At 40.9% G+C, this 25,374-nt stretch overlaps 1 pseudogene across 1 annotated transcript; it reads left to right on the plus strand.

Annotated features, from left to right (window-relative positions):
* The first annotated feature begins 6,413 nt into the window (after positions 1–6,413).
* Positions 6,414–6,859, plus strand: LOC308250148 (small ribosomal subunit protein uS12-like; annotated as a pseudogene). The gene has a single exon. The product of its transcript is annotated as a small ribosomal subunit protein uS12-like (transcript).
* Positions 6,860–25,374: the final 18,515 nt, after the last annotated feature.

The raw sequence follows: 25,374 nt of genomic DNA on the forward strand, positions 1-25,374 counted from the left end.
TCCCGAGGCAGCAGTAAGGTAGTAGACCCCACAATGTGCTGGTGTGTGGGCAAAAATCAAAGTCAGTCCCACAAGCAGGGAGGTTTAGGGCTCAGGATGTGCAGGTGATGAGATATGGCTGGGACTGTGGCCAAAAAGCCAATGCTGGCAGAACTGTGCCTCTGGCTTTTGGTTGAGTGGACAGCTTGTCCCCTTAAAAAGGCCAGGCCCAGCAGGCAAAGGAAACCATAGCAACCACAAGTTAAGGAAGAAGGATGAAAAGCTTGTAAACACAGCTTCCAGCCATGTGGCATAGCTTTGGACTCCTAAGAGACAGCCACATAAAGACCAGTCTGGCTCTTGATGACCAGGCAAAGGGGGCTACTTCTGGGCCCAAATGTGGACTGATGCAGAGTCTGCAAACCAGGCAGGCAAACAGGCAGAACAAACAGACATGGCTGCAAAAGCAGAGTCTTCGTGTGTTGTACTTTTAGTTGCTTATGTGTGCCAGGTGGCCAGGTTTGCTCTTTTTGCCCATACCAATTTACATACACCTCCCCTTCCCATCTCTGTGCAAACTTCTGACCCAGCCTCAGCACTAGGTGGCAAGTGACTATGTACAGAGTGGCAGCAACTAGGAAACATACTAAGGAGCTCTGTGTTGCTCAGTCATAAATAACCAGCTGTGTCATGCAATTTCCTGAGCTGCACAACTGGCAATGACAACCTGCCTTTCCATCCATCATCAGGCAGTGAGGGTCCTCAGCAGGATGCTGATAACTGCATTTTTCAAGGTCGTGGCCAAGCCCACTTTTCACCACTGGAAAGTTAATACTCTGCAATACTGGGTATGACAGTACCCACCCAGAACAGACACATTTAACAAGATATAAAACCTGCTTCCTCTCCAATCTGATTTTCCAAAGAGAAATAGAAAATCAGCAAACTCTTTTTGCCTGATAAATACTTGAAATTTTAGGTGCGCAGAACCCAAACAGTAACTATGGCAACACAAGCCACTCCAATAAGACTAACACATTATTTCCAGCACAATAGCCTGGCTTGTGCTCAGAAAGCAGAGGTAATGTTAGCTGAAAGCAATTCCTGAATTGGGGGGGTGTGGGGGATAAAATCCTCTGGCAGTGGAAGCTTCATGCTTAGGTCCGGTTTCAGACCTCTAGGATTCAGTGGCCAGATGAATTAACTACGGGATTAATATCTTACCTCTCCACACTAATGAACTGGCAGCCTCTCATCTTTTACTTGAGCTTCTTCATTTCCAACACAAAGCTATTCAAACCCCAGGACTCACAGTGACAGCACTGAGAATATGGGTTGTGAAAATTACAAAATCAGACAGCTTAACCAGACATTAGGGATTGCCCAGACTAGGAACCTCTTAAAGGCAGAAGAATGTTCTACACAGAGCTGAAGACCTCACCATGATGGGTGAAGCTCCATCTAACTTCATTTGTTTTATACAGTGGGAAACTGAAACCCTGGAAAATTAGGAGACTTGGCCATGATTACTCAGAATCAAGAGATGACATGAACTCCCGGTTAAGGCCTCTGGCTATGAAGCAGGACAGAATGGGGTCTGCATCCTGGTTTTTACAGGTATTTATCACGTTTATTATGTTGAGGTATATTCCCTCTTTTCCCACTTTTTTGAGAGTTTTTATCATAAATGGATGCTGAATGTTTCTGCATCTATTGATATGATTTTATGATTTTTCATCTTTCATTTTGTTTATGTGGTGTATCGTGTTAATTGATTTGCAGATATTGAACCAACCTTGCATCACAATTACATAAATCCCACTTGATCATGGTGTATGATCTTTTTAATGTATTGCTGAATTCAGTTTGCTACTATTTTTGCATGTATGTTCATCAGGGATATTGGCCTATTGTTTTCTTTTTTTAAATTTTTAAACATTTTTTTATTGATTTCAGAGAGGAAGGGAGAGGTAGAGATAGATAGATAGAAACATCAACAATGAAAATCATTGATTGGCTGACTCTTGCACACCTCACATTGGGGATCAAGCCCACAACCTGGGCATGTGCCCTGACCAGGAAACGAGCCATGACCTCTTGTTTCATAGGTCAATGCTCAACCACTGAGCCACACCGGCCGGGCTGTTTTCTTTCCTGTATTGTCTTTGTCTGGTTTTGGAATCTGGGTAATACTGGCCTTGTAAAATGAGCTTGGGAATCTTTCTTCCTCTTCCATTCTTTTGGAACAGTTTTGAGAAAGGTTAAAACAAACAAAAAAAAAATGAGAACAGTGGCATTGTTTTATATTTATGCAAATCTCTTTAATGTCTGGCTTGATAGAGGATAGCTCAGTTCTTATATCTGCTTTTGCATTAAATCTATTCTGATTTTTGTTTGAAGTATAGGAAGAAAATACAATCACACAGATATGTACTAGTCAGAAAAGGAAAAGAATATTTTAATAGACTATTCAGATAACTATGAATTTTCTTCTTGGATACTACATTAAAACTCAGCAAGTGGTAGTTTCTTAAAGATTAGATGCATGTAGAATTTGAAACCATATCAATGAACTTCTCATACTTGTTATATTAAAATCTATTAATCTATCATGCACTTTGAATGGATTTTTTAACCATGCATGTTCTTTTAATATCATGTATTTGTCTTTTGGAAAATACTAGCTCACTGAGTTATTCAGATCTTTCAAATGTGGTCACATTTCATTATACAAAATCATATTAATTAATATCACTACCAATTGCATGAGATAAGTCTTTTAAGTATTTGGAAGCTGTAAAGTTCATAGTGGCAGATATTCTAATTTTCACTTGAAAGTTTGGATTTGATCTTTGGTTACAAATACTGTCAGTATTTTCCTTGACACCCTCATTTCAATTATTTTTTAGAAATTTTCTGCCACATACTCAAACTGGAGTAATTATCATTTTTGTTAAAAGATAAATTTTTAAAAGATAAAACTGTAACTCTCATACAGATATAAAATGAACAAATGTTAAAGATTATATTTAATTCATAATGAGGGAGCCAGGCAGATGTTTTAACCAGTTCAAAGGAGAAGTCGAAGATGCACAAATTTATAATGAATAAAAGAATGTCGAAATGAATGTGCAAATGGCACAAAAATGGCTTTTTTATAGTCGGGGAAGGGGTATCCTCCACCAGGCAGAATTCATTTGCATGTCTATAGACAATAATTATTTTGCATTGCTATCATTTATCTACAATTTACAGTTGTAAAATAGCTTCATAGAATCAGAGTCAGCTAAGCATAGGCTATATACAAGGCACAGTTTTCCTTTAGCACAAATCTTTCCTACAGTCGTCTGTCACTCATTTTGAAAAAAATGGTGTTTTGTAGGAAGGAAAAAAAGCAGCTAGTTTACCTCACAACTTAACAGTTGCACAAGTGCATTTCCTGAGATGATTATCGTGCTTTGGTATGCAACACAAGTAACACAAATAAAATGTGGTGCTACTGCCTTGATTTCTGCTAAGGCTACCATTGCTTTTGCACCATTAGTTCAAACATCGACACAGTGAAATGGCCAATGATGGTCTTTATATTAATCTAAAAATTGTTTTGACTTTGAGGATGCCCTGACAGAGTTTGGGGGAACCCTAGAGGTCTGTGGACCATACTTTTAGAGCTACTGTCCTAAAGTATGCTGTTGGTCAAGGAAATGACCCAAAGAAGAATGAGTGAAAAGAAGCAAAGAGCCAGACATCTGCAAATTGAATAATCAGACTTTGCATGGGGAGGAAAAGTTATCAAAAAGAATCTAGAAACAGTGCCATAAAGTTGGGGGAGTTAATAAGTTAAAACACAATAATAAAACCCACCAAATATGGTATGCTTTGTTGTTACTACAGACTCGCAATTCCAAACAATGTCAATGATAAAATACTCCTCCTACATGAGCAGACCCTTACCATTGCTCCCTACTTGTATACCACAGTCCAGAGTATAGGCCTGAGTAAGACATAGGAGTCCAGGAGCATTATAGTCACAGACCATATAGGGAAGAGATGGCAACCATTCTATTTCTGTTCTTTTAGTGACTACCTTAGAAATGTTAGCCTGGATGCTTGTCAAAAACCAAAATTGATCTCAATCCTCCTGTGCCCCCCCACCCCCAAAAATAAGGATTATAACTCTTCAACTTTAGTCACTTCCTCCTCCAAATTTTGAGCCATTGTTATCATATACTTTGGTTTTATCTTCATTCTTTTTAACCTTATAAGACATCACTGCCCTGGTCAGTATGACTCAGTGGTTAGAGTATCAGCCCACGCACCAAAGGGTCACAGGTTCGATTCTGGTCCAGGACAGGGATCTAAGTTGTAGGTTTGATTCCTGGCCCTGGTCACGGCACATGCAAGAGGCAACCAATTGATGTATCTCTCTCACATTGATGTTTCTCTCTCTCTCTCCCTCCCTTCCCTCTACTCTCTCTAAAAACCAATGGAAAAGATATCCTCGGTGAAGACTAACAAACAAAAAAAGACATTGTTGTCTTATAGAGTTGATTATTTTTATCCATCCACGTATTTAGCACTTTCTTTGCTCTTCATTCCTTCTTGCATCTCAGACCTTCCTTCTGCCTAAAGTATATTTTTTGGAATTTCCTTGGGTGATAGCCTGCTGGTGATTATTTCCCTCAGATTTTGTCTGCTAAAGTCTTTCTTTCCTCCTTATTTATTTATTTATTTATTTATTTTTATTATTTTTTTATCCTCACCCAAGGATATGTTTATCCATTTTAGAGAGAGAAAGGGGAAAGAGAGAGAGTGAGAGAGAGGAAGAAATCAAGAGAGAGAGAAAGAGAGAAACATTGATATGAGAGAAAAATATTGATAGGTTGCCTCCCATAGGTGCCCCAAATGGGGATCGAATCCACAACCTAGGTATGTACCCAGATCAAGAATTGAACCCACAACCTTTCAGTGTACATGAGACAATGCTCCAACCAACTGAGCCACACCAGCAGGGGCTATTTCCTCCTACTTTAAAAAATATTTTTGCATGCATATACAATCCTAGGTTCACAGTAATTTTCTCTCAGCACTTTAAAAATATTTCAGTGGTTTCTATTACTGCTGTTGAGAGGATTAACTGTGATTGCCATTCTTTAAAGATAATCTGTCTTTCCCTATGGTTGCTTTAAGATCTTTTCTTTGTCCTGGTGTTCTACATTTATATTTATGTTGTATGCAAGTATGGATTTCTTTTTATCTTACTTAGCATTCATTGGCCTTCCTGAATGTGTGAACAGGTGTCTTTCACAAATACTAAAATATTCTCAACTATTACCTTTTTAAATACTGTCTCTGCAACATTCTTTCTCTCCTCTTCTTCTAGAACACCAATTATACATGTAGTTGATTATTTCATTCTGTTTTCTAGATCTCTCATCCTCTCTTTTGTATTTTCCATCTCTTCATCTCTGTGTGCTGCATACTGGATTTTGTCCCCCAGAACTGTCTCCTAGCTTACTAATTCTCTCCTCAGCTGTGTCTAACTGTTGAGTCCATAATTTTTCATTTCTAGAAATTCTTTTTTAAAAATCTGTCATTTTTATAGTCTGATTATTTATTCCTAATTTTATTTAATTATATTAAAATACTTATTTTATATTCTATTATTGATAATTCTACTACCTATAGTTTTCATGGGTCTGATTCTGCTGTTATTTCTGCAGGCTCAATACTCATGTTGCCTGGCTTCCTGATTTATTTCATAATTTTGGGCATGAACTGAAATTCTTAAAGCTCTATCATGAAGGATTCCTTGAGGCCTGTGAGAAGACAAGTTCCTCTAAGGATATATGCATTTGGTTCTACTAAGCATCTCAGGAACACTACCAATCTAGCATCACTTTAGTTGGGTGAATTCATGTTATGGATCATCGTAAGGGTTGAATTGTGATTACAAATTCTCAGGGAAGGTTTTTTAAAAACTTGTTCAGGACAAGCAATTGTTTTTATCCCTCAGGTGACAGGTGTATTTCTAAATCACCCTTGCACTGAGGTATGGCCATCGAGATCCTAACTTTATGGGAGGGGTCCTATTATATCCCTATCTTGGGTAGGTTATGGGTTTCATCTCCTGTCCCTATGAGTAAGGCCATGAAAAACCAAAGCTCAAAAATCACCCGATTCAGCAAGTATGTATGAGGCAAGAGGCAGTTGCTTATCTTTCTAACTTAGTGTTTGGCTTCTGAGGATTCCTTGATCACTTGCTGGGTCATGAGCACAATTCTTTAAAAGGCTTTCATATGTTATTGAGCACGTGAAGTTCTTTCCAGCAGGAGGCTCAGTCAAGGCAGCTATTCCATCCTCCTGCACGAAATGAAAGTTCACATGAAAGCACGTGGTGTGGCTCTTTTGGTCAGGCCTGTTGTGCCAGCGGGATGGGCAAGTGTCATGGTTTTCACACTGCCAGGAAGCTCTGGAGCCATCAATGAGATCAGAAGTGGCATGATAAACAGTACAAAGTCCATTTGGGGAGAGCACTGAAGGCCAACCCTTTTGGAGGCACTTCCCATGCAAAGAGAATTGTACTGGAAAAGTAGGGGTTAAAGCCAAACAGCCAAATACTGCCTTTAGGAAGTATGTTAGAGTCCAAATGATCAAGAATGGCAAAAAAAAAAAATCAATTTTAAAAATCACAGCCTTTGTACCCAATGATGGTTGTTTGAGTTTTACTGAGGAAAATGAAGACGTTCTGGTTGCTGGATTTGGTTGCAAAGGTCATGCAGTTGGTGACATTCCTGGTGTCTACTTTAAGATTGTCAAAATAGCCAATGTCTCTCTTTTGGCCTTATACAAAGGCAAGAAGAAAAGACCAAGATCTTAAGTTTTGATGGTGAAAACACAGTAGTAATAAATTTTCATATGCTTAAAAAATGTATGTGGTGTGTAAATGATGAATGACCTGATATGGTTTGGTTATACAGAACAGGAGTGAGTGAGGGCAACAAGATTGCAGCTGGGGATATACCCAAAAGCTCAGCAGGGATTAGCCAGTGAAGGAAGGGCCTTGAATGTCATTGTGCATTTTGAACTTTATCTAGCAGGTAATGAAGGTACTTTCAAATCTGAATCACAAGATCCACAAGTGTTTTTCATATACTAACGTTTTAGGATTCTATTACAGTTTCCCTTTAAACCTGTGTTTCTTAAAGTGTAGCCAAGTTTTACCTGCATCAGCATCAGCTGATTCACTTATCAAACTTTGCAGATTCCCAAGTCCAAACCCTACTGATTAAGTCTCCCCAAAGAAAAAGGGTAAGGAAGGGGGAACACCCAAGACCTGGGAATCTGAAGTTTAACAAGCTTGCAGGTAAACCTTATGCACATTAAACTCAAAACCTGTGGGTGAGAGAGTGCTTTTCAACCTGCTTCTGAGACCACTGGTGGACTGGAAAATCATTTTTCAATGAGATAGAATAGAGTAAAATCTCACATTGGGTCTCCTGCTATCAAGATGAGTATTACTGCATTAAACCTTTGTTTAGGTATTATAGTGTGTGTGTGTGTGTGTGTGTGTGTGTGTGTGTGCATGAGCCAGCTACAAAATACGTTTCATGTGTTGAGGCTAAAAAAGTTAAAGAAGCATTCATTACCTTTGAGGATGCCCTATTTATATCATTTTTAATCAGGTTTTATCTGTAATTAAAATGTGAGGGGAAGGAATTCAGTATAATTTCCCACTGACTAACCCTGCCCATAGCATGCTGGGACACATCTATGTCTGTTCATAAATCAATTAATTTTGGCACCTCTTGACTCCAAATGAAGTGATGAAAAAGCATCTCTATGAACCTGGTATGGATGGAAGCATGCAGTTATTTGTCACCTATTCAAGAACTGTTTTCTTACTTCCCTCAAGAGACTACAAAGCCTATGTTCCAACTCTCATTACATCTCAGCAACCCTATACTTAAGGAGATGAAGTATCACAAAATCCTGGCACAACTAACTCCAAAGTACTGAGTGGGTCCCTTTACTGTGTAGGATTTTGTTATACTGAATATTGGTCGCTCCCACAGTGGTCCTAGGTTGTAGCCTGGAACACCTTTTACCATTTGGATACTTTTTTCCTTGCACTGGTAATCACTTCAATTGAGTCTATAACTGTGGTCTATTCTCCCAAAAAGAAAACGATAAGCAAAAACAAATACAAATCCATCCAGTCAAGCATCACACACACGTCTTGAATAATATTTCACAAATTTCAAACATTCACATGATGCATTTATTATGTTTTCAATTTCCACATACCTCTGGTTCTATGATTTATCATTTTTCTTTAAATCGAATCATATTTTTATATTTAAAAAGTTCTCATAATGAATACATTATATCCTTTCTATAAACGGAAAACTATCACTTGCCAAAAGAGAAGGTAACTGTAGAAATAAATTTTAGGGAAGGAGAACCAAGTTATCACACTCAAGTTAAATTCTGTTGCCTGCCAAGGCTCTGAACCCAAATGAAGCCTGTTCTCTTTGCTTGAAAAAAAAAAAAATTAACCCCTGGCTGGTGTGGTTCAGTTGGTTGAGTGTCATCCTATAACCCAAAGGTGGCCAGTTTGATTCCTGGTCATCCTATATAATAAAAGCCTAATATTCAAATTGTCCCCTTGGTGGTCGTTCAACCAGGAGTTCAACCAAGAGACTGGGAGTTCGACCACTCGCTATGACGTGTGCTGACTACCGGGGGGGCAGCGTGGAACATGGCAGACGTCAGTGATGCACTGCAACCTCTCACTGACTACCTGGGAGTTGGGGTGATGGGGACGGAAGTGTGGTGAGAATGCAGGGTGTCTGCCAAGCTCGCTCTCACTCCCCCTGCTCACCTCCCCCGGGACGCCAGGGCTCATGAGGCAAGGAGCCCACCGCATCCATGAGGCCTCTTCCGGGTGAGCCGGGCCAGCCGGGAGAGAGCGCGCTGCCCGCCCGGCTTCTGTGCAGCACCGCTGGGGCAGCCCAGAGGCCCATGCTGCGCCCCAGCCCACGGCGTCCGGCCTCACTCACCACATCTCTGCATGGGGACTCAGGCACCATGACTCAGGCTGATAGGGGTGCACAGGGGCCCAGGTGCCGCCCAGGGCCCAGAGGTCAGCTGGGACCTGCCCTTCCACACCAGATGCTCGCACTTCGATCACTGGCCAGGCCTAGCGACCGCACCCGTGCACAAATTTTGTGCACCGGGCCACTAGTAAAACATCTTTTAAAAAGAGAGAGAGATTTGAATGTTTCTTGTTAAAGACCTACTAGAATCCAATTAAGTCTTGTGTGTGTGTGTGTGTGATGTTATCAAAAGGCATGAAGAAGATTGGAAAAGGAAATAACATTTTCAATAGTGATTTCATTTTGTCTTAAGGCTGCACAGGTACCTCTTAGAAACATCTCCTGTTTCATCAGTATCTGAAACTTTGGGGAATAACAATATAGATTCCCCCAAATCTATATTCTCCTGCTATAGTGTGCATCAGAATCCCCTATAAGTCCTGTTAGAACAGATGGATAGGCCTATTTCCCAGAGTTTCTGATTCAGCAGGTGAGGCGCCAGAATTTATCTTTCTAGTGAGTTTCCAGGTGGAGCTGAGCTGTTGGTGCACACCAGACTTTGGAGGCCACTGCAGGTCCTCTGTCCTCCAGGAAGCCTTCTCTGCCTTCTCTAAATACATTAAACTTTTTCTAGTCACTTCTTGCCCATCTCTCTAATTTCCAGTCTTTTCACCCAACCCATGCTTTGAAATCTTTTCGTCTTTCAAACAAAACACATATATCAAGTAATCATTCATTTTTCTCATGTTTTATTAATTAAAGACAAAGGTAACTGCCAATCAGAGCTTCCAGGCTGTATGGGATAACTGGTGTTTCTATACTGAGTTGATATAATTCTAGCCCAGAGCAAAGAAACCTGATGTTTTAGTTTAATTAACATCTAACCTTTGGTAAATATGAGTTCTTTTAGTCTTTTTGAAATACTGAAAATAGCTCACAGGCACTCTTCCTGTCTCCTCCCATTACTGCTATTTAAGACCATTGAGGGCTGGGAAGCTCAGGTTGGGATCACCAGTATCTCTCACTCTTTTGGTAATTAATCACTGATGGTCTTCTGTCATTTCTTCTATTGTTGTTCTTTAAGAGCACAAGGAGCTACCTCTGATACTTCTCTGTTAATTGTATGTTCTATGCTCAGGGCTTTAGAACTCACCCTCCCCCCCCCCAAAAAAAAACCCACCTATTTATTTCGTCTGTATGTTTGACTATACCACAATTGTCTCTGGGGGAAGCAACATACAAAGAATATTTGCAGTAAAATACACCAGCATTGTAAATAGGAGAGTTAAACTCAAAAGTTACCCTTTGGAAGAGAAAAATGAGTCAACAAAATAATTTATTTTCAGGGTTGGTAAAAAGACTTGAAAATAAATGCTAAGTTCACTAGGATATGATTCCACTGGATTGCTCTGCCTGGTGCCTCCTGGAAGGCTGGTAAGGGGGAAATGTTTGAAATGTGTCAGAGTGAACCAAAGCAAACTGAGAATTTGGGGTGATGTTAAGATCTTAATAAATCAAATATTTTTGCCTTCCTCAAGAGTATGTGACTTCCTTTTTCCAAAACTCTACTTAAAACTCTTGTCCTCCTGGAAGCTATCCCTGGTATTAATTACCACCACTCTCCCCTCCACCCCTACCTGATTCTAACCACATTTTATTCTGAATTCCTTTAGCAATATGGACTCGCTGCATGTTGCACTGGAACTGCTATTGAAGCTTTTTCAAGTGTGAATGTAAGTGTGTGTGTGCATGCGCGCGCACACACTTGCACATTTGGGAAGGTGCCCTTCTTCCCTCCAAGAAATAGCTCCCCACCCACCTGTGACAAAGACCTAAAAATTAACTATTATAATTTCTTTATTTGATAACCATGCTTATGCAGTCATCTTCTATGAAAATGCCAATAGCAGTAAGTTGTTATCCATCATTAATATGTTGGTGTCCTTCCTGCCCTTTGCTGATGAATGGGATGCTCAAATGTTATTGCTAATACTGGCTTGAATAGTTCCACCATGGAAATGCCAAGAAAACCTTTTTTGACTATGGATGACTCATAAAGATGCAAAAAGCAAGATTTTAGGTTGTTGTTTTACTCATTCCAAAGACTTATTAGATTTAGCTAATTATACAGCTTATCAAAAAGATCTTATGGGTGTCATGTGATGGTCAACCCCATCATTCATGCCTGATTGAATAACATGGTTAAAACCCAAGGAGCTCTTCCTCTAATGAAGTTCCTGCTTTGGCCCGTTGCTATGGCAACTTAGGGCTGTAGTCCAAAATGACAGCAAATATATTAAATATTGAAGCAAATCCATTTTCTCCATGCTTTAGTGACCTCAGAGCCAAAACTGTGCTTGCTAGCACACAAGTTTAGAAAGAGTATTGTGCCTGCTACTTTTTTTAAACATGGAAACCAATCATATTTATATTCTCCATAAAGATGCAAAAAGCAAGTAGTTGTGGAAAGTAGCCATCCATGTAGCCATCCATGTAGCAGGCATTGAAAAAATATTTGAGGAGAGTTAGTTATATGTGGTGGACTGACCACACACATTTATTGCCTATTTTTCCTGAAACCATACCAAAATGACAGTAAAAGAACAAAAAAATGAATATGTTCACATAAACAAAGAGAACAGGAAATGATACCCATAGTAGTCAAGAGATTAATTTCCATTCTTTTTTTAGCTCTTTTTTCTTGTAGTAAAATATCCATAACATAAAATTTACCATTTTAACCATTATTAAGGGTATAGTTCAGTGACATTAAGTATATCCACATTGTTGGGCAACCATCACTACCATCCATCTCCAGAACTTATTCATCTTCTCCAACTAAATCTCTGTACTCATTAAACACTAACTCTCCATTCCTCCCTCCCCTCAGCCCATAGTAACCACTATTCCACTTTCTGTCTCTATGTTCTTGACTACTCTAGGACCTCATATAAATGGAATCAGATAATATTTGTCTTACTGTATCTGGCTTATTTCTCTTAACATAATGTCTTCAGGCTTCATCCATGTTGTACCATGTCAGAATTTCATCCCTTTTTCCCCTACTAAATCATATTGTATTTAATTTTCAACTTTATTGGGGCATAATCGACAGAATTTCATTCCTTTTTGAGGCTGAATAATATTCCATTGTACAGATATATCACATCTTGTTTATTCTTTCATTCACCAATGGACATTTTTGGTTGTTTCCACCTTTTGGCTATTGTGAAAAATGAAGCCACGAACATTGGTGTACAAATATTTATTTGAGTCTCTACTTTCAAAACTTTTGTGTGTATACCAAGAAATGAAATCACTGAGTCAAGCAATAATTCTATCTTTAACTTTTTTTTAATCCTCATCCCAGGAATGAGGATATTTTTTCATTGATTTTAGAGAGAGTGGAAGGGAGGGAGGGAGGAAGAGGAGGAAGAGGACGAGGAATAGAAGGAGAAGGAGGAGGAGGAGGAGGAGGAGGAGAGAGGAGGAGGAGGAGGAGGAGGAGGAGGAGGAGGAGGAGGAGAGAGGAGGAAAGAGAGAGAATGGGGGGAGGACACATCGATTGGTTGCCTCCTGCTCATGCCCCACGGGACTGGGGATTGAACCTGCAACTGAGGTATGTGCCCTTGACTGAGAATTGAACCTGTGACCCTTTAGTCTGTGACCCAACATTCTAACCACTGAGCAACCGGCTAGGGCTATGTTTAACTTTTTGAGAAACCATCAACTACTTTCCACAACAGCTGTACCATTTTTACATTCCAACCAACAATTAACAAAAGGGTCCCAATTTCTCCATGTCCACCCCAACACTTATTGTGTGGTTTTTTATAATAGCCATCCTAATAAGTGTGAAATGATATCTCATTGCGGTTTTGATTTGCATTTCCCTGATGATTAATGATGTAGAGCAGCTTTTCATGTGCTTATTGGCATTTGTTCCATTCATTTTGAAAAGATGGAAAGCAGATGGAGGAATGATAATCATCTTAGCAGAGCAAGAGGAGTTACAGATGAGAAGCAAACTGATTTGCCCCACAAAAGCTCTGAAATATTCAGACTATGATGGAAAAATGAACCAGAGTAAGGATCAGGGATGAAAACATCCTTTGCCCCAACAGCCAAGCAATTATTCCTCACCCAAATAGGAGATGAGAGGCTTAATTCCTGGGGAATCTGAACTGGTGAGGCCCTAGCTTCCAGCCCAACTGGAACAGTAGCCAAAGGAGTGAGAGAAGTCTAGAAAAGGGGAGAATCCACAGTGGGACCTCCAGTCCTCTTCCTTGAGTCTATTCCCAAATGCAGGCAATGTGTCTTACTCTGAGGAAGAACATGAGAGGATTCTTCTCATAAGAAATTGAACTTTGCCCTGGCTGGTGTGACTCAGTGGTTAGAACACTGGCCCATGTACTGAAGGGACATGGGTTTGATTCCCGGTCAAGGGCAGGTACCTGGGTTGCAGATTTGATCCTCAGCCTCAGTCAGGGGGGTGCATGCAGGAGGCAACCAATCTATGTGTCTCTCTCAGATCAATGTTTCTCTTCTCTCTTCTCTTTTCTCTCTCTCTCTCTCCTTCCCTTTCTTTCCACTCTCTACATATCAATGGGAAAAAATCCTGGGCTGAGGATTAACCAAAAAAAAAAGAAAGAAAGAAAAAAGAAACTGAACTTTCCAGGGGAAGCAAACTAGTGACATTTGGGCTTTTCCTAACAAAACAGCAAAATCCCCATTAGAAACCCAGCAGTGAAAGCCTCCACTTGATAAGCTCTGGCTATGTACACAGGACTTCCAATTAGGTTTTGTGCATTACTCTAAAATATAAAGTGACAATTAAGGATCACCAGACATTGGAGGAAAGCCTCCATCATGAAAGACAGAGACTAAGCCAAACAAAAAGAAACAGAAAGAAATAGATGACAGTAAGAACAGAAGAAAGCTTCAAATAAAAATTACAATTAATACCCCCAGAGAGTTAGAGAAGATAGTACATCCATCAATTTAAAAACAAACAAGCCCGGCCAGTGTGTCTCAGTGGCTGAGCGTCGACCTATGAACCAGGAGGTTGTGGTTCGATTCCCAATTAGGGCACATGCCCGGGTTTGATCCCCAGTGAGGTTCATGGAGGAAGCAGCCAGTCAATGATTCTCTCTCATCACTGATGTTTCTTTCTCTCCTTCTTTCTCCTCTCTGAAGTCAATAAAAATACTTTAAAAAAAAAAAAAAAAAAAAGGTTAGTTCCAGTCCAGATAGTAGTGTAGCCTAGCAGGTTTGGCTCAGTGGATAGAGCATCGGCCTGCAGACTGAAGAGTCCCAGGTTCAGTTTCAGTCAAGGATAGAGTATCAGCCTGCAGACTGAAGAGTCCCAGGTTCAATTTCAGTCAAGGGCACATGCCCTGGTTGTGGGCTCAGTCCCGGTAGGGAGCATGCAGGAGGCAGCCGATCAATGATTCTCCATCATCATTGATGTTTCTATCTCTCTCCCTCTCCCTTTTTCTCTGAAATCAAAAAAATACATATGTTAAAAAAAAAGATGGCAGTGTAGGTAAATGCGGTACTAGCCTCCTCCCATGACCACATCAGAATTACAACTAAACTACAGAATTATCATTCAGAATCACCTGGAATCCAGCTAAACAACAGTCCTACAACTAGGGAATTAAAGAAGCACACGGAGACTAGTAGAAGGTGCAGAGAGGCGGGGTGGAATCATGGACCCTGCTGGTCCCACACCCAAGTGTGGTAGTTTAAAATCAGGAGGGATATCTTAGCTGTGGAGGTTTCCTTGAAGAGCAAGGGGACCCAGCCCCACGCCAGGCCTCCAGCCCAGGGTTCCAGTGCTGAGAAGAGAAGTCCTCACAACATCTGGCTGTAAAAACCATAGGAATTGTGACTGGGTGACATGGAGGTTGTAGGAGTCTAAGGCATGCCTTTTATAGGGCCTGCGCACTGACACACTCTGACTCACTCCCTCTGAGCTCCAGCGCTGGGGCAGCGGCTTGAAAGGAAACAGGAACATTTAGGGAGGAACTAACCTGTCTGGAATCAGGGTGAGAGCTGGAGGGGCAGCTTTCTCCCACACAGAAGTACTGGCAGAGGCCACTGTTCCTTTAATGAGCCTTCTCATCACAGAGCCAACAAGGCAGGCCCCATATCTGAGTCTCCATCAACCTGGCTTATACTTTTTGCCCCACTGTGGTGATTCCCTGAGAATTGCCCCTCCCTACTTGCAGGCTCATCTAAGCCATTTCCAGTGGCTTTTCCATACAACTGGCCTCTCTTACCTCATGCTTCAGACTTTCTTAAAATCTATCAAACAAGCAGCAGCTGGCCTCAGAGTGCCCCATAACTCTCAATAAGTGGTCCCAGGCCTGGCACTAATGGCAGCCTGCCTTGGTTCACAGCTTGGCCTCTACTGGGCACCTCCAAGCCCAAAACAAGTAGCAGCCATCTGCAGATTGCTTTGTAGCTCATGCTGGGTGGCCCTGGGCAGGGCACAGGCAGTGGCTGACCTTTACACCTCCCAGGAGTCCCCGGAGCCAGTGCACCTGGTGATCAGATTTGACCATGCTGGATTACAATCCTACTACATCCATGAGCAACACACTCAAGGGATGGACTCAGTGAGCACCAAAGCCCCACTGAATCAAGTCCTGCTCTATAGGGGCAGCACCTACACAGAAACTCTTCCACTGCAGTTGCAGATGATCCTCGAAACCAACTGGCCTGGGTCAATCCCTCCCAGTGATGCCAACAGCAAACAAGGCTCAACTACAATAGGATAGTGCACACAGCCCACACAGGGTGCACCTGGAGTGCCCAGCTCAGGTGACTGGGGAGGCTGAGCCACTGGACTCTACAAGACACCTACTACACAAGGCCACTCTATCAAGTCCATGAGACATAGTAAATCTATCTAATACATAGGAACAAACACATGGAAGCAGCCAAAATGCAGAGACAAATAAACATGTTGCAAATAAAAGAACAGAATAATCTCCAGAAAAAGAACTAAATGAAATGGAAGCAAGCAAACTACTAGACACAGAGTTCAAAACAATGATTATAAGGATGCTCAAGGAACTTAATGATAACTTCAAGAGAATATCAACAACATAAAAAGAACTAGTCAGAAATGAAGGACACAGTAACTGAAATAAACAATAATTTAGAGGGAATCAATAGTAGAGGACACCTAGAATCAAATCACCTATTTGGAATATGAGGAAGCAAAAAACACCCAATCAGAACAACAAAAAGAAAAAAGAATCCATAAATATGAAGATAGTGTAAGGAGCCTCTGGGACAACTTCAAGGATACCAACATTCACGTCATGGGGGTGCTGGAAGGAGAGAGAGAGAGCAAGAAATTGAGAACCTATTTGGAAAAATGACAGAAAACTTCCCTTACCTGTTGAAAGAAATAGACTTACAAGTCCATGAAGTCACAGAGTCCCAAACAAGATGAACCCAAAGAGGCTCACACCAAGATACATCATAATCAGCCCTAACCCGTTTGGCTCAGTGGATAGAGCGTCAGCCTGCAGACTCAAGAGTCCCAGGTTCGATTCCAGTCAAGGGCATGTGCCTTGGTTGTGGGCACATCCCCAGTCGGGGGTGTGCAGGAGGCAGCTGATTGATGTTTCTCTCTCATCGAGTTTCTAACTCTCTCTCCCTCTCCCTTCCTCTCTGGAAAAAATCAATAAAATATATATATATAAAAAAGATACATCATAATCAAAAAGCCAAAGGTTAAAGACAAAGAGAGAATCTTAGGAGCAGCAAGAGAAAAGCAGTTAGGAGTACCCATTTGACTGTCAGCTAATTTCTCAACAGAAACTTTGCAGGCCAGAAGAGAGTGGCAAGAAATATTCAAGGTGATAAAAAGCAAGGACCTACAACGAAGATTACTCTATGCAGGAAAGTTATCATTTAGAAATGAGGTTATTTAGAAAAGAGCTTACCAGACAAGAAAAAGCTAAAGGAGTTCATCACCACCAAATCAGTATCACATGAAATGTTAAAGGGACTTCTTTAATAAGAAGAACTAAAAAAGAGATAAAAAATATGAACAATAAAATAGCAATAAATACATATCTAGCAATAACTGAATGTAAATATCAAATAAATGAACAAGCAGCACAGAAACAGATTCATAGATACAGAGAATATTTTGACAGTTGCCAGATGGGAGGGAGATTGGGGAAATGAGTGAAAACGGTGAAGGGATTTAGAAGTACAAATTAGTACTTATATTGTATTCATGGGGTATAAAGTACAGCATAGGAAATATAGTCAATAATATCCTAATAACTATGTATGCTGTCAGATGGTTATGAGACTTTTCAGGATGATCACTTAATAAGTTTTATAATGTCTAATCACTGGGGTGTTCACCTGAAACTAATGTAATATTGATTGTCAACTGTAATTGAATATTTTTTAAATCCTTATAACAAAAACAAAGAAACAAACAGGATATTATGAAAAATAAAAAGAGCCGTTGGAAAATAAAAATGATAGTCAATATTAAAAAGTTAATAATTTGGAAGTAAAAAGGCAAAATGATGAAAAATAATAGGGATCAAATAAAGATAAAAGATTTAGGGAATAGACTGAATTCAATGTCCAAATAAGAATACATAGAAGGAGAAAATTATTAAGAAATAATTTAAGAGAATTTTCCTGGAAATGAAGGACATGATTCTCCAGTTGAAAGCACAATAAATGAAAAAAGGCAATGTCAAGTTTCAGATTATGAATGATACAGAGAAGAACCAGGAGTGTCCAAATAGATAAGTTACATACAAAGTAATAGGATTTGAAATACTTGGTAGTGCTGGACTGCTCAAAAATGACCCTGGAAGCTGAGAAGACAATGGAACGATGCCTTCAAGGGAAAACAATTTGCAATCTGAATTCTATACAATCAAACTGCAAATCCAGAATAAGGGTAGAAACAGGGGTTCCAACATAAAAAGAAAAGCAAAGAGAACTCCCAGAATAACAACTAGTAAAGGTCTAAGGAAAAACCTATCTATACTGGAGCAGGAGGGTTTCAAGGAGGAAAGCTCACAGAGTATACAATTTATTATGAAAAACTATTGATAGGCCATGAAAGTTCTAATGGGAAGGAAAAGGACAGGTACAGAGAAAGTAATTCAAGTAAAACAAACTAACAAAATAACATCATCAACAGGAACAACAAAAAGTTATACTAGGAAGAAAATATAATCACCGTACAGTTTTTGGCTTTTAAATGTGTAATAATTATATAAATATAATTATCAATGAATGTTGGTTAAACAAGAAATAATTCTTTGATTATAGGAGTTTGCGGGAAAGGGTAGGGGGTAAGTACCAGACAGACATTTTTATCTCAGATAATAGCAAGTCAATAGGTGATTTCTAAAACTGATAAATCAAGAAACAGCAGTATGAGTATATTATTTTGATATGCAGCAATAAATATCTTGACAGTTGCAATTAGGACCTTTTTGGAAAACAATGGTCTAAGGAGTCTCCTGACTCGGGATTCTTTTTGTGGAAATGGTATAGATTCATTCTTCACCAGGTTCCCAGAGGCAGTATGGAAGCATAATAGTTAAGAGTATAGGCTCTGAGGAAAACCAAGATGGCAGCATAGGTAAACACCTAAACTGCTGCCTCGCACAACAATTTCAAAACTACAACTAAAAGACAAAACAGACATCATCCAGAACCACAGGAAGGCTGGCTGAGTGGAAATTCTACAACTAGAAGGAAAGAGAAAAGCACACTGAGACTCAGAGGAGGTGCAGGATGCAGAGGTACTAAGATGCGCGCGCCGCAACTGAGTGCACAGCTGGCTTTCTCAAGCGGGAGGGAGACAAAAGCTCCCGACTGCGCTGGACTCCAGTTCCGGGTGAGATTCTGGGGACCCAGACTCATACGGGGTGAAACTGGACTGTCAGGAAAGAGAAAAGCACACTGAGACTCAGAGGAACTGAGGAAGGCAGAAGTACCGAGGCATGCGCGCACATGGAGAGGGTGGGCAATTGAGTACGCAGCTGGCTTTCTCAAGAGGGAGGGAGACAAAAGCTCCCGACTGCACTGAACTCCAGTTCCGGGCAAGACTCTGGGGACCCAGACTCATTCGGGGAGAAACTGGACTGTCTGGCAGCGGGCAGAACTCGAGGGCGGCTTTCTCTCAGAGGTGCTTGCAGCGATTACCACAGGACACTGAGACACAGGGGCCTATTAGGGCAGGGCTGATGGGAAACCAATGCTGTCTGCTCCACCCTGAGACTCCGCCCCATCCAAGCTGAGCACAGAGGCTTTTGCAAGTCTTGTCTCATAAGGGTGTCTCCAGCACAGAAGTTCTCCCAGCGTAGACACAGCTGATCCCCACAGCCAGTTGGCCTGGAGGTCAAATCCTCCCAGTGATACCAACAACAATCAAGGCTTAACTACAATAAGACTGTGCACACAGCCCACAAAGAGGTGTACCAACAGTGTCCACCTCAGGTAACCGGGGAGGCTGAGCCACTGGGCGCTATAGGACATCTAGCACACAAAGCCACTCTATCAACTCAGGGATGCAGCCAAAATGCAGAGACAAAGAAACAGATCACAAATGAAAGAAATGGAGGAAAGCAAACGACTGGATATAGAGTTCAAAACCACGGTTATAAGGTTTTTCAAGAATTTTCTAGAAAAGGCTGATAAATTTAGCGAGACACTCGAGGATATGAAAAAGGACCAACTAGAAATTAAGCATACACTGACTGAAATAAAAAATAATATACAGAGATCCAACAGCAGACTAGAGGAACGCAAGAATCAAGTCAAAGATTTGAAATACAAAGAAGCAAAAAACACTCAACCGGAAAAGCAAAAAGAAAAAAGAATCCAAAAATATGAAGATAGTGTAAGGAGCCTCTGGGACAACTTCAAGCGTACCAACATCAGAATTATGGGGGCGCCAGAAGAAGACAGAAAGCAAGATACTGAAAACCTATTTGAAGAAATAATGACCGAAAACTTCCCCCACCTGGTGAAAGAAATAGACTTACAAGTCCAGGAAGTGCACAGAACCCCAAACAAAAGGAATCCAAAGAGGACCACACCAAGACACATCATAATTAAAATGCCAAGAGCAAAAGACAAAGAGAGAATCTTAAAAGCAGTAAGAGAAAAACAGTTAATTACCTACAAGGGAGCACCCATATGACCGTCAGCTGATTTCTCAACAGAAACTATGCAGGCCAGATGGGAGTGGCAAGAAATATTCAAAGTGATGAATAGCAAGAACCTACAACCAAGATTACTCTACCCAGCAAAGCTATCATTCAGAATTGAAGGGTAGATAAAGAGCTTCACAGATAAGGGAAAGCTAAAGGAGTTCATCACCACCAAACCAGTATTATATGAAATGCTGAAAGGTATTATTTAAGAAGAGGAAGAAGAAGAAAAAGGTAAAGATAAAAATTATGAACAACAAATACATGTCTATCAACAAGTGAATCTAAAAATCAAGTGAATAAAAAATCTGATGAACAGAATAAACTGGTGAATATAATAGAGTCAGGGGCATAGAAAGGGAGTGGACTGACAATTCTTGGGGGAAAAGGGGTGTGGGGGTGCGGGAAGAGACTGGACAAAAATCGTACACCTATGGATGAGGACAGTGGGGGGTGGGGGTAAGGGCAGAGGGTGGGGTGGGAACCGGGTGGAGGGGAGCTATGGGGGAAAAAAGAGGAACAATTGTAATAATCTGAACAATAAAGATTTATTAAATTAAAAAACAAAAAGAGTACAGGCTCTGAGTTTAGACTTCCTGAGAGCTCAGCTTCACTCTACCACTTCTTATTAGCAGGGCAAATTTGAACAGGTTAATTCATCATTCTGTCTCAGTTTCCCCATATGTAAAATAGGAAACATAATAGTACCTACCTAATAATATTACTGTGAGAATTAAATAATGCATTCTGCCTGACATATTGTATACATTCATAAAGCACTAGTGATCATTAATATTATTCCCATGTATGGTCCTATCAGCATATACCACCCCTGCCACCTTTCAAAGTCTTTTCAAAAAGATCATTATGACAGAATTATAGGTGAAGGATACAGAACAAGCAATTGGAATTCAATCCCCTGCTCAAGTTATAAATAGCTTTCTAGCTATTTATGCAAAGCTATGCAGACTTGTTACCATCCTCCAACTTGCTATTTTTCTGCTTGGGACAAGAACTGAAGACAAATTTTGGAAATAGTATAAGAAGTAATTAATACAGGAGCATGAGGTCAGACCCGGGTTAAATTATGGCTTCCCACCTATTAACTACATGAGCATAAGCTAATTACTTGATTGTATGGGCTGAATTGTATCCCCCTCAAAATTTGTATGTTGCAGTTCCAATCCTCAGTACCTCAGAATGACACTGTATTTGGAGACAGGGTCTTTAAAGATGTAATTAAGGTAAAATGAGTCATATGGTTAGTCCTTAATCCAACATGAAGGTGTCCCTATAAGAAGAGATTAGGACACATACACACACAAAGGAAAGGCCATGTAAAAACAGGAAAAAGATGACCATCTGCATGCCCAAAAGAGGGGCCTCAGAAGAAACCAACCCTGCCAACATCTTATCTCAGACTTCCAGCCTCCAGAACTATGTGGAAATAAATATCTGTTGCTTAAGCCAACCAGTCTGTGGTACTTTGTTATGGCAGCCACAGGAAACTAATACACTTCATCTCAGTTTTCTGAAATATAAAATAGAAATATATATACCTCATGAGATCATTGTGAAAATTAAATTGTGTAGAAAAGTACTTATTACAGTACTTGGCACATAGTATATGCTCAATAAATGTAAACTAATATGATTACTGTGTTATTATTACATAATTACTCTGGTCTTTCCACAGCAACAGAAGAAAAGAGAGAAGCTGAGTGACCATTTAACCAAAGTTATTGAAGTGATAACAATGACTTCATAATTCATCTTCAAATTTTTATTTTTTCCCTCTTCAATCCACCTCCACAATGCTACCAGAACATTCTTTCTAGAATAAAAATATGGCTGTGACTCTAGTATCTAAAGATGATTTCAAACAATTCCACCCCTCCCTTGTGAATCTGTGCTGTGTCTTTGATCACTTTGATCAGCACAATATAGAGGAAATTACAACTGGCATTTCTGAGTACAGGCATTAAGAAGGTCTGGTCTAGCAGCGAAGAAGGAGAAGAAAGAAGAAGAAGGAAGAAGGAAGAGGGAAGAAGAAAGAAGGAAGAAGACAAGAAGAGGAAGAGAAGGAGGAGAAGGAGAGGGGGAGGGAGAGGAGGAGGAGAAAGAGGGGGAGAGAAGGAGAAGGTCTAGCAGCTTCTGAATCACCAAAAGAACAGGCTACTTTGCTAGAGTGAGTAGTTATGAGAAAAGGCCCAGAGGGATGGAGAGAGAAAGAGATGTCGCATAAATGAACACCATCATGTAGACATCCAGCCCCAAGACACAAACTTGCTGCATGAGAGACCCCAAGCCAGACCAGTATAGGAACTACACAGCTGAGTTCCAACCAATCCATGGAATCAAGACCTATAATAAAATGATGTTGCTTTAACTGATAAATTTGGGATGGTTTATTATGCAGCAAAGGATAACTGAGACACTGACCATGACACTGCTCTACTTAAAACCTTTAGTTCTCCATAACCAAATTTCCTTAACTTTCACAGTCTATGGAACTTGGGCAAGTTACCTAATTTCTCTGTGCATCATTTTTCCCATCTGTAAATTAGAGGTAATAATAGTCCTTCCTCAAATGATTGCTGTGAAGATTAAAAAATAATATATGTAAGGCACTTGGAACAGCGTCTGACATATAAGTGTTCAATATATGTTAATTTTTATTATCATCATCATTCTTGCCCTGTCCTTTTCTCTCTCTTACCTCCTCCTCCCTAACCAGGTGCACTCCAGGGTACAGTCATATTAACATACTTTCCCCCCCAAAAAAATGTCACACTTCACAACTCTTTACCTTTGTACATTCCATTCCTTCTGCCTAGAATGTCCTTCACCCACCATCTGCCTGGAAATTTGCCATGTCCTTCTATGAAGCCTTCTTAGATCTCCCCAGTGAGTGCCGTGTCTGCCTCTGTGCTCCTAAGTGCATCTAACTCTTGTCTCTATGGAGGGGTTTCCCATACTTTGCCACCTGTGTGGCCCTGTCTGTCTTCCCAACTAGACTCTGAGTCCTTTGAGGACAGAGCACATGCTTGATTCATGTGTCAACAAGAGCATGGCTCATAACATGTTTCTGGAAGGGAAAGAGTCTACTTTTAGAGCACTGGTTCTCAACAGGCATGGGGGAACAGGGAGGGGAGCAATCCTGGAAACGGTTGTGGTTGTCACACAACTGGCGGTATGCTACTGGCATCTAGTGAGTAGAGGCCAAAGATGCTGCTAAACATCGGACAATGCACAGGACAGCTTCCACAACAAGGAATTATCTGGCTCCAAATGCCAATTGTGCTAAGGCTGAGAAACTCTATTTCAGAGGCTCATCACATACACTCTCAGGAGAGGGCCAACTGGCTGGATGCACATATGCTCAGAAGCCATATGCACATCCCCATGCTGCCCCAGCTCAGCCCTCTTCTCAGCACTTCTGGAAGCTGCGGCTGCCAGCAAGGGTACTGAGGACAATAAGGGTTCAAATCTGGTCACCTTCCTTCCTTCTCAGTGTGATGCTGATCAAGACTCTTCCCCCATAGGGGTCCTGTTTTCCACATTCTGTGGTCCCTTTCAGTCCCGACTGACATTCTATGATTCTGTAATTATAGATTGGTGCCTGCTGTTTCTTTCTTGGCAAAAATATGTCAGTGCCACACAAGTTCTCTCATGTGCCAAGAAAGGAAAAATCCCAGATATGCTGGCCCGAGTTTCGGAGAGCTTGTGTGACATCCTGGACCACCCAGAATTTGGGTGAACTCACGTGCCTGAGATGCAAGCACCCTGCCTGCCCAGGTAGGAGGCCTGCAGGCTGCAAAAGAAACAGGATGGGGGAAGGTAGCCCTTGAAGGCTGTGTGGCTATCTGAACGCTAATCTGAAGAGGACTCTTTGTTGGTCAAAGCATGTTGTGTCTCTTTGCTGTGGAATCTGTTCCTTTATCCCCCAGAATAAGAGTGGAAGAAAACACCTCCTTACAGGAGAGAGAGGTCCTGCAGAGATGCAGAGAGTATAGCTAATGCCAGGGGCTTCAGTTACTTTTCTTTTCTTTTTTTTAATATATTTTATTGATTTTTTACAGAGAGGAAGGAAGAGGGACAGAGAGTCAGAAAAATCGATGAGAGAGAAACATCTATCAGCTGCCTCCTGCACACCTCCTACTGGGGATGTGCCCACAACCAAGTCACGTGCCCTTGACCGGAATCGAACCTGGGACCTTCCAGTCCGCAGGCCGACGCTCTATCCACTGAGCCAAACCGGTTTTGGCGGCTTCAGTTACTTTTAATTGACTTCAAGAAGAGGTCAGTGTAGTCCAGCTGGTGTGACTCAGTGGTTGAGCATCGACCTATGAACCAAGAGGTCACAGTTGGATTCCCTGTCAGGGCACATGCCCAGGTTGTGGGCTTGAACCCCAGAAGGGGCGTGCAGGAGGCAGCTGGTCCATGATTCTCTCTCATCATTGATGTTTCTATCGCTCTCTCCCTCTCCCTTCCTCTCTCTGAAATCAATAAAATCAATAAAAACATATTTTAAAAAAAAAGAACAGGTCAGTGTAGCTGTAAAAGCCTCATCAGACAAGCCTGAGTGTGAGTTGCAATTCCATCACTTACTGCATGATCTTAGGGAAAGGATTTATGTTTCGTCTGACCCTCAACCTTGAGATGTAACAGTAACAGTATCTACCTCATAGGGCTGTTCTGTGGATTAACTGAGATAATGAAATCGTAGGTTTAGCATACTGCATAGCATAACTGCAAGTAAACAGCAGTTATTATCAGGAAAGGATGTTATGGGATGAGTGAATAAGTAAGGAATATGATGAATCATACTGAAATTCTCACATAAATTCTTATATCCAGATAGGATGCTGGTGAGTTATAATACTAAGAGCTAACTTTTTTTTTTGAGGGAGAGAGAAAGAAAGGGAGAGGGAGAAGGAGAGAGAGAAACATCAATGTGCAAGAGAAACATTGATCAGCTGCCTCCCGCATGCACCCCAAATGGGGACTGAACCCACAAACTGGGCATGTGCCCCAATCTGGAATCAACCAGCGATCCCTCGGTGCACAGGACA

The sequence above is a fragment of the Plecotus auritus genome (assembly GCF_963455305.1).
Source record: "Plecotus auritus genome assembly, chromosome: 6".
Taxonomy (NCBI): domain Eukaryota; kingdom Metazoa; phylum Chordata; class Mammalia; order Chiroptera; family Vespertilionidae; genus Plecotus; species Plecotus auritus.